We start from the raw sequence: 14,050 nt of genomic DNA, 5'->3' as shown, positions 1-14,050 counted from the left end.
AATCAAGGAACAGGGCATCAACCTGTGTGTTCTTGTCTACGGTGCATTGGATATCAAGGACGAACAGAGCGAACTAAGTTTCACAAGATACCTGTTTGCGGAATGCATGTTGAATTTTATACAGAAGGTTTTTGTTCTCCAACAGTTTGTCTTTAGCAGTGTAGGCCTACAATTATGCGCATCTGTCCGATGGCCTCTCCTGAAAGCGGAACTGACACGCTCTTTTATCCAGTCGCTGGGTATACGTCGTTGCTCCAGTGACATACGATAAACAGCTGATAGCTCTTTTGGTAATTTCTGTTGAGCATCAAAGGTACTTCGTCCAGTCCACTTGCCTTTCCGCTGTCGACCAGTTTTACTCTATTTTCTGTTCCGCGGTAGCTTATTTCAGTATCTGCCATTTCGTCATTCTTGTGATCACTGAAAGGGGGAGCGCTATTACAATTCAGTATTTCGATCTTCTCACTCTCACCTTCTGTTTCGGTGCCTGTGTGGTACATCCGCTTATTGGTCTTGCATAAAACTAAAGTATAAGGCGCGTTTTGTGCAGTTTGTCAGGATATGTAGGCATTTGACCCGTGAGGTGCAGAAATGCAACGCCGAATAAATGACCTTCTCCACTTCCTTTCACAAACAGACGTATAATAACTGTCACGCTACTCCGACCCGACTTAACATCTACATACATCCATACTCCGCAAGCCACCTGACGGTGTGTGGCGGAGGGTACCTTGAGTGCCTCTATCGGTTCTCCCTTCTATTCCAGTCTCGTATTGTTCGTGGAAAGAAGGATTGCCGGTATGCTTCTGTGTGGGCTCTAATCTCTCTGATTTTATCCTCGTGGTCTCTTCGCGAGATATAAGTAGGAGGGAGGAATATACTGCTTGGCTCTTCGGTGAAGGTATGTTCTCGAAACTTCAACAAAACCGCGTACCGAGCTACTGAGCGTCTATCCTGCAGAGTCTTCCACTGGAGTTTATCTATCATCTCCGTAACGCTTTCGCGATTACTAAATGATCCTGTAACGAAGCGCGCTGCTCTCCGTTGGATCTTCTCTATCTCTTCTATCAACCCTATCTGGTACGGAGCCCACACTGCTGAGCAGTATTCAAGCAGTGGGCGAACAAGCGTACTGTAAATTACTTCCTTTGTTTTCGGATTGCATTTCCTTAGGATTCTTCCAGTGAATCTCAGTCTGGCACCTGCTTTACCGACGATCAACTTTATATGATCATTCCATTTTAAATAACTCCTAATGCTTACTCCCAGATAATTTATGGAATTAACTGCTTCCAGTTGCTGACCTGCTATTTTGTAGCTACATGATAAGGGATCTATCTTCCTATGTATTCGCAGCACATTACACTTGTCTTCATTGAGATTCAGTTGCCATTCCCTGCACCATGCGTCAATTCGCTGCAGATCCTCCTGCATTTCAGCACAATTTTCCATTGTTACAACCTCTCGATATACCACAGCATCATCCGCAAAAAGCCTCAGTAAACTTCCGATGTCATCCACAAGGTCATTTATGTATATTGTGAACAGCAACGGTCCTACGACACTCCCCTGCGGCACACCTGAAATCACTCTTACTTCGGAAGACTTCTCTCCATTGAGAATGACCTGCTGAGTTCTGTTCTCTAGGAACTCTTCAATCCAATCAACCAATTGGTCTGATAGTCCATATGCTCTTACTTTGTTCATTACACGACTGTGGGGAACTGTGTCGAACGCCTTGCGGAAGTCAAGAAACACGGCATCTACCTGTGAACCCCTGTCTATGGCCCTCTGAGTCTCGTGGACGAATAGCGCGAGCTGGGTTTCACACGACCGTCTTTTACGAAACCCATGCTGATTCCTACAGAGTAGATTTCTAGTCTCCAGAAAAGTCATTATACTCGAACATAATACGTGTTCCAAAATTCTACAACTGATCGATGTTATAGATATAGGTCTATAGTTCTGCACATCTGTTCGACGTCCCTTCTTGGAAACGGGGATGACCTGTGCCCTTTTCCAATCCTTTGGAACGCTACGCTCTTCTAGAGATCTACGGTACACCGCTGCAAGAAGGGGGGCAAGTTCCTTCGCGTACTCTGTGTAAAATCGAACTGGTATCCCATCAGGTCCTACGGCCTTTCCTCTTTTGAGCGATTTTAATTGTTTCTCTATTCCTCTGTCGTCTATTTCGATATCTACCATTTTGTCATCTGTGCGACAATGTAGAGAAGGAACTACAGTGCAGTCTTCCTCTGTGAAACAGTCTTGGAAAAAGACATTTAGTATTTCGGCCTTTAGTCTGTCGTCCTCTGTTTCAGTACCATTTTGGTCACAGAGTGTCTGGACATTTTGTTTTTATCCACCTACCGCTGCCAAGTCAGTCCATAGAACTTTACTTTCGAAATCATTGAACGCCTCTCGCATAGCCCTCCTCACACTACATTTCGCTTCGCGTAATTTTTTTTGTTTTGTTTATCTGCAAGGCTTTCGCTATGTTTATGTTTGCTGTGAAGTTCGCTTTGCTTCCGCAGCAGTTTTCTAACTCGGTGGTTATACCAGGGTAGCTCTTTTCCATCTCTTACGATCTTGCTTGGCACATACTCATCTAACGCATATTGGGTGATGGTTATGAACTTTGTCCACTGATCCTCAACACTATCTGTACTTGAGACAAAACTTTTGTGTTGAACCGTCAGGTACTCTGTAATCTGCTTTTTGTCACTTTTGCTAAACAGAAAAATCTTCTTTCCTTTTTTAATATTTCTATTTACGGCTGAAATCATCGATGCAGTAACCACTTTATGATCGCTGATTCCCTGTTCTGCGTTAACTGTTTCAAATAGTTCGGGTCTGTTTGTCACCAGAAGGTGTAATATGTTATCGCCAAGAGTCGGCTCTCTGTTTAACTGCTCAACGTAGTTTTCAGATAAAGCACTTAAAAAAATTTCACTGGATTCTTTGTCCCTGCCACCCGTTATGAACGTTTGAGTCTCCCAGTCTATATCCGGCAAATCAAAATCTCCACCCAGAACTATAACATGGTGGGGAAATCTACTCGAAATATGGCGTTTGTCACCATAGCGCTGGATAATACGGACTTATCGAAACTCAATTGTGAGACGAGAAAGACTTATTCCGCGCCGGACGTTTCCGTTTAACACAGGTCTGCTGTGTGCAGGCGGGCAGCAGCTCGACTGAGTGTGTTCGCGAGGACAGAAAAGGGATATGTGTCTTACAGCTAGAGCAACTAATGATCCGGGAACACTGAAACATTATAAAAACTACGGCAATGTATTAAGAAAAGTTATTAAAAAGTCCAGAAGTATGTGCATCATGTCTGAAATTAGCACCTCTCATAATAAAGTTAAACCAATTTGGAATACTGTTAAAAGGGAAGCAGTGCAACCGAGAGCACAGAAAGACCGTATTTTTATCAACATCAATGAAAAGTTTGTTAACAAAAAGTCAGAAGTAGAAATATTTGTAGTAATCATTTTCTAAATGTTGTAGAGGAAATAGGAGCCACCTTTTCATTAGAAAATGTAAGGTTGTATATGGAAGAGGAAATACCAATGCAATTTGATGAAATTCAACCCACCTGTCCTACTAAAATTAGGAAAACAGTAAACTCACTCAAAAGAAAAAGCTCGTATGGAATTGATGGTATTTTCAACAGAGTACTAAAAGCTTGTTCCCACCAGATAAGTAGGATTCTCAGTCACATATGTAGCAGTTCAATGAAACAGGGCATTTTTCCAGACAGACTGAAATATCCTATTGTTAAATCATTGCAAAAAAAGAGGATAGGTCTGATGCTAACAGCTACCGCCCAGTTTCGCTTCTGTCAGCTTTATTCAACATTTCAAAAAGAGTAGCTTCATATATTTGTAAAAATCAAGTACATACCTCTTGATGCAGCCTTGCCTAGTACTAATTTTATCTTATTTCAAACTTTTGTTTATCAATAGAAACTGTTATGTAGGCATGCTATTCTTATTTTGTGCTAAAGGTTTTCCTGTCAACTCCATTGTTATTTATGTACTGTTCAGTTTTTACTATTTCATTGCAAACATGTTACTCACTGTATGTTTCTACTTCACTCTAGATGTGTTACTTCTCTTCCAATGTTGTCTGCTAACATTTAACTTCTTTGGTGATAATACTCAGTAAATGCCTGAAGATGGCCTTGTAAGCCGAAAACCGGTTAGCAATAAAAATAATATTGTAGAACAAAAGCAAACTGGTGCTTTTCATTTATTATTACTAACAGACTGCCAATTTGGTTTTCAGAAAGACTTTTCGACACAAAATGCTGTATATGCTTTCACTGATCAAATGTCAAATGCTCTGAATAACCGAACATCACCCATTGCAAATTTTTGTGATCTCTCAAAGGCTTTTGACTGAGTGAATCATGAAATTCTTCTACATAAATTAAACTATTGTGATATGAGTGGGACATTGCACAAACGGTTTAATTCATATTTCACTGGAAGAACGTAGAGGGTTGAAATTAGCAGTACAAATAGTCTGCAAAAATCAGCGAGTCCTCTAACTATATACAAGTCCTCTAACTATATACAAGTCCTCTAACTATATACAAGAATGGTGTCCCACATGGTTCTATGTTGTGTCCCTTATTGTTCTCGATATATCTTAAGGACTTGTCACTCTGTATTCATCAAGATGCAAAGCTAGTTCTTTTTGCTAATGATACAATGTTGACTGGAACACTCTATTTCAAATTCTGAAGGTAGCCAGTGTAAAATACAGGGAGTGAAAGGCTATTTACAATTTATACAGAAGCCAGATGGCAGTTATAAGAGTCGAGTGGCATGAAAGGGAAGCAGTGGTTGAGAAGGGAGTGAGACAGGGCTTCGGCCTATCCCTGATGTTATTCAGTCTGTGTACTGAGCAAGCAATCAAGGAAACAAAAGAAAAATTTTGAGTACGAATTAAAATCCATGGAGAAGAATTAAAACTGTGAAGTTTGCCGACGACTCTGTAATTCTGTCAGAGACAGCAAAGGATCTGGAAGAACAACTTAACGGAATGGACAGTATCTTGAAAGAAGGATACAGGATGAACATTAACAAAAGCAAAACCAGAATAATGGAATGTAGTCGAATTAAATCAGGTGATGTCGAGGGAATTAGATTAGGAAAAGATACACTTAAAATAGTAGATGAGTTATGCTATTTGGGGATCAAAATAACTGATGATGGTGGATGTAGAGAAGATATATAATGTAAACTGGCAATGGCAAGGAAAGCGTTTCTAAAGAAGATAAATTTGTTAACATCAAGTATAGATTTAAGTGTCAGGGAGCCTTTTCTGGAAGTATTTGTATGGGGTGTAGCATTGAATAGAAGCAAAACATGTACGATAAATAGTTCAGAGCAGAAGAGAATAGAAGCTTTAGAAATGTGGTGCTGTAGAAAAATGCTGAAGATAGATGGGTAGATCAAGTAATTAATGAGGAGATACTCAATAGAATTGGGGAGAAGAGGAATTAGTGGCACAACTTGACTAGAAAAAGGAATGGGTTGGTAGGATACATTCTGAGACATCAAGGGATCGCCAATTTAGTATTGGAGGGAAGCGTCGAGGGTAAAAATCGTAGATGGAGGCCAAGAGATGAATACACTAAGCAGATTCAGATGGATGTAGGTTGCAGTAGGTACTGGGAGATGTAGAAGCTTGCACAGGATAGAGCAGCATGGAGAGCTGCATCAAACCAGTCCCTGGGCTGAAGACCGCAACAATATCTCAAGTATAGTAATCACACCCAAGAAAGAAGTGAGAAAGCTGCAAATAATGTCATTTAGATCATTATTAAGTGGTTCTCTGGAAATAGATTCTCACTAAATTTGGAGGAAACGCAGTATTTGCAGTTCTGTACAGTAAATGGCATAACACCATTGATAAATATAGACTTTGAACGGAAGTGTGTTGCTAAGTCAGATTATACAAAATTTCTGGGGATGTGCACTTATGAGGAATTACATTTGAAGAAACATATTGATGATCTGCTCAAACGTTTGAGTTAAGCTACTTAGGCTATTACAGTTATTGCAAATTTTCGTGATAAACATATCAGTAAATTAGTCTACCACAACTGTTTTCATTCACTGTTCTCATGTTGCATCATATTCCGGGGTATTCATCATTAAGAGAAAAAAATATTAATTTCCCAAAAGCGTATAATCAGAATAATAGCTGGAGCCCAGCCAAGATCGCCGCGCGATCTGACGCGCTTTGTCACGGCCCGCGCGGCTTCCCCCGTCGGAGGTTCGAGTCCTCCCTCGGGCATGGGTGTGTGTCTTGCCCTTAGCGTAATTTAGTCTAAGTTAGATTAGGTACTACGTAAGCTTAGGAACTGATGACCTCAGTAGTTTGGTCCCATAGGACCTTACCACAAATTTCCACCCAAGATCACCTTGCAGACATTTACTTAAGAAACTCGAGATATTAACAGTACCTTTGCAATACATACACGTATTTACTTATGACATTTGTTATTGGTAACCCATCCCAAGCCAAAAATGATAGAAAAGTACATAGCTGCAACACTAGAAGAAATGATGGTCGTCACTATTCTCGGTGAATTCTGACTTTGGCACAGAAAGGGGTGAATTATGCTGCCACAAAAATCTCTGGTCATTTACCAAATAGCAGATAGCCAACCAGCATTTAAAAACAGAATTAAAAAAAATGAATGACAACTCATTCCACTCAAAAGAGGAATTTTTGGATACGAAATAGTATCTGTAAAAGTAATTATAACATATACAGAAATTTAATGTTAAACTTGACACATTCCACATCATTACGAAATGTCGTATTCCTGATCTATTGAACAAGTATTAATGTAATGTAATGCAACGAGGTGTTCTGCTCCCGGCGTAGACTAAAACTAGTAGTAGTGAACATTCCGAGATAGAGCCAACTCGCGCGCTCGTACGCACGAGTCCGCTTCGCGCAAGCCTCTGACCCTTCATTCTAGTGACTGCTTTCAGGATCACACGAAGGAATCACACTAGAGACCGCCATAAGAAGTTTCTACGATTTTCTACAGTTGTTGTTATTATTAGAAATGAGGTTGTGTTTTGTGCAGCATATATAAATATGTCGAGTTTTACACATTAAGGTGCTGTATAATATTCAAAAGCTATTAGGAAAATATTGTTAATTCTTCAGATAGAGAAAATTTTATGGTGAGTAAAATGCTACGTATTTTTAAACTAGTCATAGAAAATGTGGATAGTGAATACATATTTCATTGGTCGTGCACCATCTTGTACGGTAGAACAAAAGGAGGTCTTTTTCCCACGTAACATATGATGTTTGCAAATGGGGTGAGTTTCTTTAATGTCGTAACAATATACAAGGTGATTTTTACCGTTACAGAGATTACAATGTAACACGTGCTGTACCAGGCAGCCACAGTTACATCATGTTTCGTTTCCTGCTTGAGGGTGGTACTGCTCCTCGTACGTCATGCTGTAGCGCTCTCTCCTGCCGTAGTAATTGGTAATGTTGTGTATGAAAATAATGCAAATTGCTCTGAGCACAGTGGGACTTAACAGCTGTGGTCGTCAGTTCCCTAGAACTTAGAACTACTTAAACCTAACTAACCTAAGGACATCGCACACTTCCATGCCCGAGGCAGGATTCGAACGTGCGACCGTAGCGGTCGCGTGGTTCCAGACTGAAGCGCCTAGAACCGCTCGGCCACTGCGGCCGGCTGTTGTGTTTGAATCACTTCTCTTGCTGACTCACCCTGTAGTGAATGTGAGCCGGCCGAAGTGGCCGTGCGGTTAAAGGTGCTGCAGTCTGGAACCGCAAGACTGCTACGGTCGCAGGTTCGAATCCTGCCTCGGGCATGAATGTTTGTGATGTCCTTAGGTTAGTTAGGTTTACCTAGTTCTAAGTTCTAGGGGACTAATGACCTCAGCAGTTGAGTCCCATAGTACTCAGAGCCATTTTTTTTTGAGTGAATGTGATACAGCGTTGTAAACAGTGGTTCCGTATTCGAATCGAGAGGTTGCCGACAAGATGTTCACTTACGGAAAGGCAAACGGCAACGGGCGGCCGGCAGCAAGGTTGAATGGGGAGACCTACCCCTGCCGACAACAATCACAGCTTGTCTGCGACAGGGTCGTTTCAGGAAGCAGGAAATTATGAAGGACGTACCCGAAATTGTTCGGACACCAGACTTGGAGGAAAATGTGATCAACACTGCGGAAGGCGGCCGCCGTGTCAGTACCAGGCAGTTGGCCGGTCAGTACAGGGCAAGCCAGACGACCGTGTGGAACATTCTCCATGACAGTTGTTACTGCCGTTGTCATTTACAGCGTGGGCAGGGCTCACTGGCTACAGACTTTCCACATCGGGAGCAGTCGCCCCCACCGTATGGTGACAGCGAATCATCAGCATCGGTGCAGCCGGAATGTGTGGGCTGGGAAAATTGGCGACCGTATTTTGGGACCTCATCGCCTAAAGGGCCGGAACTATCGGCGTTTCTTGCGGGCGACTTGCCTCCCCTGCTTGAAGAAGTGCCATTGATGATTCGAAGAGTTATGTGGCTGCTACACCACCCTGCTCCAACCCACTTCGCCATCAACGTCCGGACGCATCTCAATCGTGTCTTCCCTGGTCGATGGATCGGACGAGTGTCTCCTGGTGCTGGTTGACCGGATCTCAACCTGTGCGTTTTCTGGTTATGGGCCCATCTCAAACGTACCTCGTGTGCAGAGCCCATTCCAGATATGGAGACACTGGAGCAGCGTATTCAAGCTGCCTCTGACACTGTTCGGATGCAGCTTGGAGGATGTGAACGTGTGAGACAGAACATGCTACGACGCGTACATGCATGTGCTGAGGCACATGGAAACCATATTCAACACATACTGTAAGTGTGGCTGGGTGGTACAGCGCGTGTCAGACCGCCGTCTCTGTAACACGTATGACTGAATAAATGGTTTCTAGCATGGAAACCATGCATTTCCGTACATAACTTCATTAGATGTTTTCTTGTTCCACATCCTCTCATCGATCAATCCGTAGAGTTTGTATATGGTGGAAAAAATCACCCTGTATCTAACATGTGGACAGCTAAGCCATACGTTTTCGGTCGTGCACCATCTTGTACCTTGAAAGAGAACAAGATCTTTTAGAATGGAACATGTGTTACTTGTAAATGAATTGAGTTTCTTTAATGTCTTAATAACTTTACCTGTCTTTCAAACGAAAGTCGGTGTTAGTTTCCAATAGCGTCTATTTCAAAAGGTATTTAAATTGTCGTTTTTTGCCGGCCGGAGTGGCCGAGTGGTTCTAGGCGCTACAGTCTGGAACCGCGCAACCGCCACGGTTGCAGGTTCGAATCCTGCCTCGGGCATGGATGTGTGTGATGTCATTAGGTTAGTTAGGTTTAAGTAGTTCTAAGTTCTAGGGGACTGATGACCTCCTCAGATGTTAAGTCCCATAGTGCTCAGGGCCATTTGAACCATTTGCCATTTTTTAAAATACATCTGCTTAATTTGATTTTGCTTGCTGAGTATTGGTGAGTAGTATGTTAATAGTGGAAGGAACAGGCCATTAAATACAGTATTGAAAAGCTTTTCTCGTGTGTAACGCTTTCAGATTTCAATAGAACATCTGCTCCTAGATACATGATTATGTTGTACCTGGGAACATATTTTCGCATTTGGAATAACCTTATTTTTCCAGAGTATTTTTTTTTAATTTCAGAAAAAGACTGCAGTACAAAAAAATAAATGCCATCATTTAAAAATGGAATCAGAAAATATGGTAAACTACTGGAATAGGGCTGGCTGGATTCGAAAGTCTGTACAGTGTTAAGCGCCTTTGAAAAATGAGAAAGCATGATTCTGTATACATATACTAAAAAGTATCACTGATGGCGAATACCAAAATTCTTAAATGAGATTTAGTTTACACGTACATATGTGAACAAGTCCAAGTGCTCTCTGGACCTTAATAAAGACGTCACATGTATATGAAATACTGATGGCGAATTCCAGACTTGTTTAGTGTTAGACACACAGCATGAGCACATATGAAGAACAACTTGCATCCAAATATCTTGCAGTGTGTAGACAGTGGACGATCAAGAATTCGATATGCGAGCAGTGCTCTTGGTCGTGTGCCATAGTTTTCCCGCCTGGCTGCACACTTCCCCCACCGAGATGCCACGGTGTCTGAGTGTGACGAGGGGGAAGATGAGAAAACAGTGAAAGAGCAGCATTTACATGGCAATGCGGTCGCCCTGCATACGACTTCATTTCTCCACAGCACAAATCACAAACAAAACAAATTTTCAGTATTATTTAATTATTCTTGGCGCACTGAAAACATTATATAGTTTTTATCTGGTACAAGCTTTTCGTATACGAACAGACACACAGAGTTTCACTGATTGTCACGCTGGTAGTGTCACGCAATCATTGCTTATTTATGACCCTCCCGCCGGAGGTTCGAGTCCTCTCTCGGGCATGGGTGTGTGTGTTGTTCTCAGCATAAGTTAGTTTAAGTAGTGTGTAAGTCTAGAGACAGATAACCTCTGCAGTTTGGTCCGTTAAGAACTCACAAACATTTGAAAATTTGAACTTATTTAATATAGTAATCAAAAAAGCCTTTCACACACATTTGGATCGAAATATTTCATCGCAATTGCAACCTCATAGGGAGACGTGGTAAAACTTCATGAGGAAAGCAATGTAAACATCCTGGACAGTTTTAAAGTAAGATAATTTGTCTTTTAAACTGGAATTACATTGCAAATCGATCAGTTGTACCTCCACATGCACAGGGGCAGTTTCAACTGAAGTAGCAAACGGTCTCAAAAACAGTACGTAGAGAAATATAAGATTTGCAGCGTCCTCAAAAGGTGTAGAAAACTTTCCTTGTAATACTTTCAAGGTCACTATGAATTCTTCAAATCTCACATTTTCTTTAGCTCCGGTGGGATTAGGGAAATGTACGGAGTTTTTTTCAGAATTTGCCCCTTCCACAATGTAATTTCCTTTTTAAAGCATTCCATCCAATCAGATACAAAATGTTTCACACCATCCAGTGTCTTACTGTGGACAGCGTGCACTGAAGTTCACTTGAACAGTGATCTAATTTTCGTTCCTTCTTTTCTTCTTCCATCATAAGTTTAACAATAGCGGGTTTGAAACAGAAAAAAGTACCAGGCATGCCACTTGACTTAAGCAACATACACTATGTGATCAGAAGTTTCAGGACACAATCCCAAAACATAGGTTTATCATGTTAGGTGCACTGTGCTGCCACCTACTCGCAGGTACTCCATATCAGCGACCTCAATAATCATTAGACATCTTGAAAGAGCAGAATGGGGCGCTCCACGGAACTCACGGACTTCGAACGTGGTCAGGTGATTGGGTGTCACTTGTGTCATACGTCTGTATGGGAGATTTCCACAATCCTAAACATCCCTAGATCCACTGTTTCCGATGTAATACTGAAGTGGAAACGTGAAGGGACACGTACAGCACAAAAGCGTACAGGCTGACATCGTCTCTTGACTGACTGAGGTCGCAGACAGTTGAAGAGGGTTGTAATGTGTAATAGGCAGACATCTATCCACACCATGCCAAAAAGGAATTCCATACTGCATCATGATCCGCTGCAAGTAGTATGACAGTTAGGCAGGAGGTGATAAAACTTTGATTTCATGGTCGAGCGGCTGCTCATAAGACACACATCACGCTGGTAGATGCCAAACGACGCCTCGCTTGGTGTAAGGAGCTTAAACATTGGACGATTGAACAGTGGAAAAACGTTGTGTGGAGTGGCGAATCACGGTACACAACATAGCGAATCGATGGCAGGGTTTGGGTATGGCGAATGTCCGGTTAACGTCATCTGCCAGCGAGTATAGTGCCAACAGTAAAATTCAGAGGCGGTGGTATTATGGTGTGGTCGTCTTTTTCATGGAGGGTGCTTGCACCCCTTGTTGTTTTGCTTGGCACTATCACAGCACACGCCTACATTTATTTTTTAAGCAACTTCTTGCTTCCCACTGTTGAAGAGACATTCGGGGATGGCGATTTCATCTCTCAACACCATCCAGCACCTGTTCATAATGCACGGCCTGTGGCTGAGTGGATACATGACAATAACATCCCTTTAATGGACTGGCCTGGACAGAGTTCTCACCTGAATCCTTTGGGATGTTTTGGAGCGCCGACTTCGTGCCAGGCCTCACCGACCGATATCGGTACCTCTCGTCAGTGCAGCACTCCGTGAAGAATGGGCTACCATTACCCAAGAAACCTTCCAGCACCTGACTGAAAGTATGCCTCCGAGAGTGGAAGCTGACATCAAGGCTAAGGGTGGGCCAAAACCATACTGAGTTCCAGCATTACCGCTGGAGGGCGCCACGAACTTGTAAGTCATTTTCAGCCAGGTGTCCGGATACTTTTGATCACATAGTGTACTTTGCAGTGATATATAAATACTCCGTTATCTTCGTTCATTTCCGTCGAAAACTGTGGCAACAAACTGTAGAATAATGCGTGCAACTTCAGAAAATTTCGTATTCGCATTACCAAGCCACGTGGTCCATGCCTGTAAATCTAGCGCAAAGTAGTTCTTGATGCAGAGAAAGTGTCGAGCATTGTAATTTTTTTGCTCTTTCATCGTTAACTAAATCTTTAAATTCTTTCTGAATGGTGTTGTAACGTCATTCCATAGAAACTTTGTGGTACCCGTCGATTGTGAGACTTTACATCGCAAAACACATACTGAGAATTCTTATCCTTCTCTTCTGTCATTCTCATTCATTTTTAAAGGCTTGTGACAATAGATCGCTGGACTGCCTCTTTCTGTGCAAACAGCCACTGCACTCGTGAACTTCTCCTTTACTGTGAACAAATAGCGGAGAGTAAACACCGATGACATCGCGGTTCCCCCGAACTGAAGAAAGTCGTGCCGACCGAAAAATTCAGCACCACAGTGCTAAGTGAAATATCACGCTGCACCGAGTACTTCCGAAAAGGAGCGTGGGTCAGCACGCGCCACGCGCATCGTGCTCGCGTGCAATTTGACACGCACTCATAAACTCTGATGTAGGCCATTATTATTAGGTCAGGGTACTCTTATCAACGAAATAAATGTTTTTATTTGTTGTGTTGTGGAATTTGTTTCTCTTATACTGGGTGGTCAATATAAAACCGGCCCGGAAAGTACAGGGTGTTTATAAATGAATATCGGTGTTTTAACGCTTTATAATATTTATTATATCAAACTTACAGCTATAAATGATATGTCAAATGAAAGAGCAACTCCAACAGTTTTACCAAGAACTTTATAAATGTTCAATGTGAGCACCATTTGTCACTCGGCACACATCAAGTCTATAGCCGAGTTCTTCCCAAACATTGACAGGGCTTGCATCGCATGACCTCCACGTTCACCCGACCTAACGCCATGCGATTTTTTCCTTTGGGGCTTTATCAAGGATGGCGTGTACGTGCCTCCGCTACCAGCAGATCTCCCTGAATTAAGAAACCGATTGTAGCAGCTGTTGCTACACTCACTGAAGACACACTTATCAACGTTTGGGAGGAACTCGGCTATAGACTTGATGTGTGCCGTGTGACAGTTGGTGCTCACATTGAACATTTATAAGGTTCTTGGTAAAAGCTGTTTAAATTGCTCTTTCATTTGACATATCATTTATAGCTGTAAGTTTATCATAAGGCATTAAAACCCCGATATTCATTTATAAACACCCTGTATTTCAAACACCTCAGACTTGCGTTATCCACCCAAGGTGTGCATGATGTAAAATATTTTCCGGGCCAGTTTTATTTTGACCATCCTGTACTATGAAGAATGCAACTACAGAGCCAATGGGATTCCGTCACAATGTAGAAAATCCTCATTGCTTATAAAAATGTATGTATAGAAGTGTGTTTGTTCCAGCATCGCCCAGGAGCAGTTGTAACCAAACGTGGTGCACAAATAACTTATTATATGGAAAAGAATACTATGG

General features: G+C 42.0%; 1 protein-coding gene across 1 annotated transcript in view; it reads left to right on the top strand.

The window, feature by feature from the left end:
- The window catches only part of LOC126159351 (ionotropic receptor 75a-like), a 92,969-nt gene that overhangs the window by 31,405 nt on the left and 47,514 nt on the right, over window positions 1–14,050 (top strand). The window lies entirely within an intron of this gene.

This window comes from Schistocerca cancellata, chromosome 2, assembly GCF_023864275.1.
Source record: "Schistocerca cancellata isolate TAMUIC-IGC-003103 chromosome 2, iqSchCanc2.1, whole genome shotgun sequence".
Lineage (NCBI taxonomy): Eukaryota > Metazoa > Arthropoda > Insecta > Orthoptera > Acrididae > Schistocerca > Schistocerca cancellata.
The sequence above is the reverse complement of the archived record's forward strand: the minus strand, read 5'-3'. Positions and strand labels throughout refer to the sequence as shown.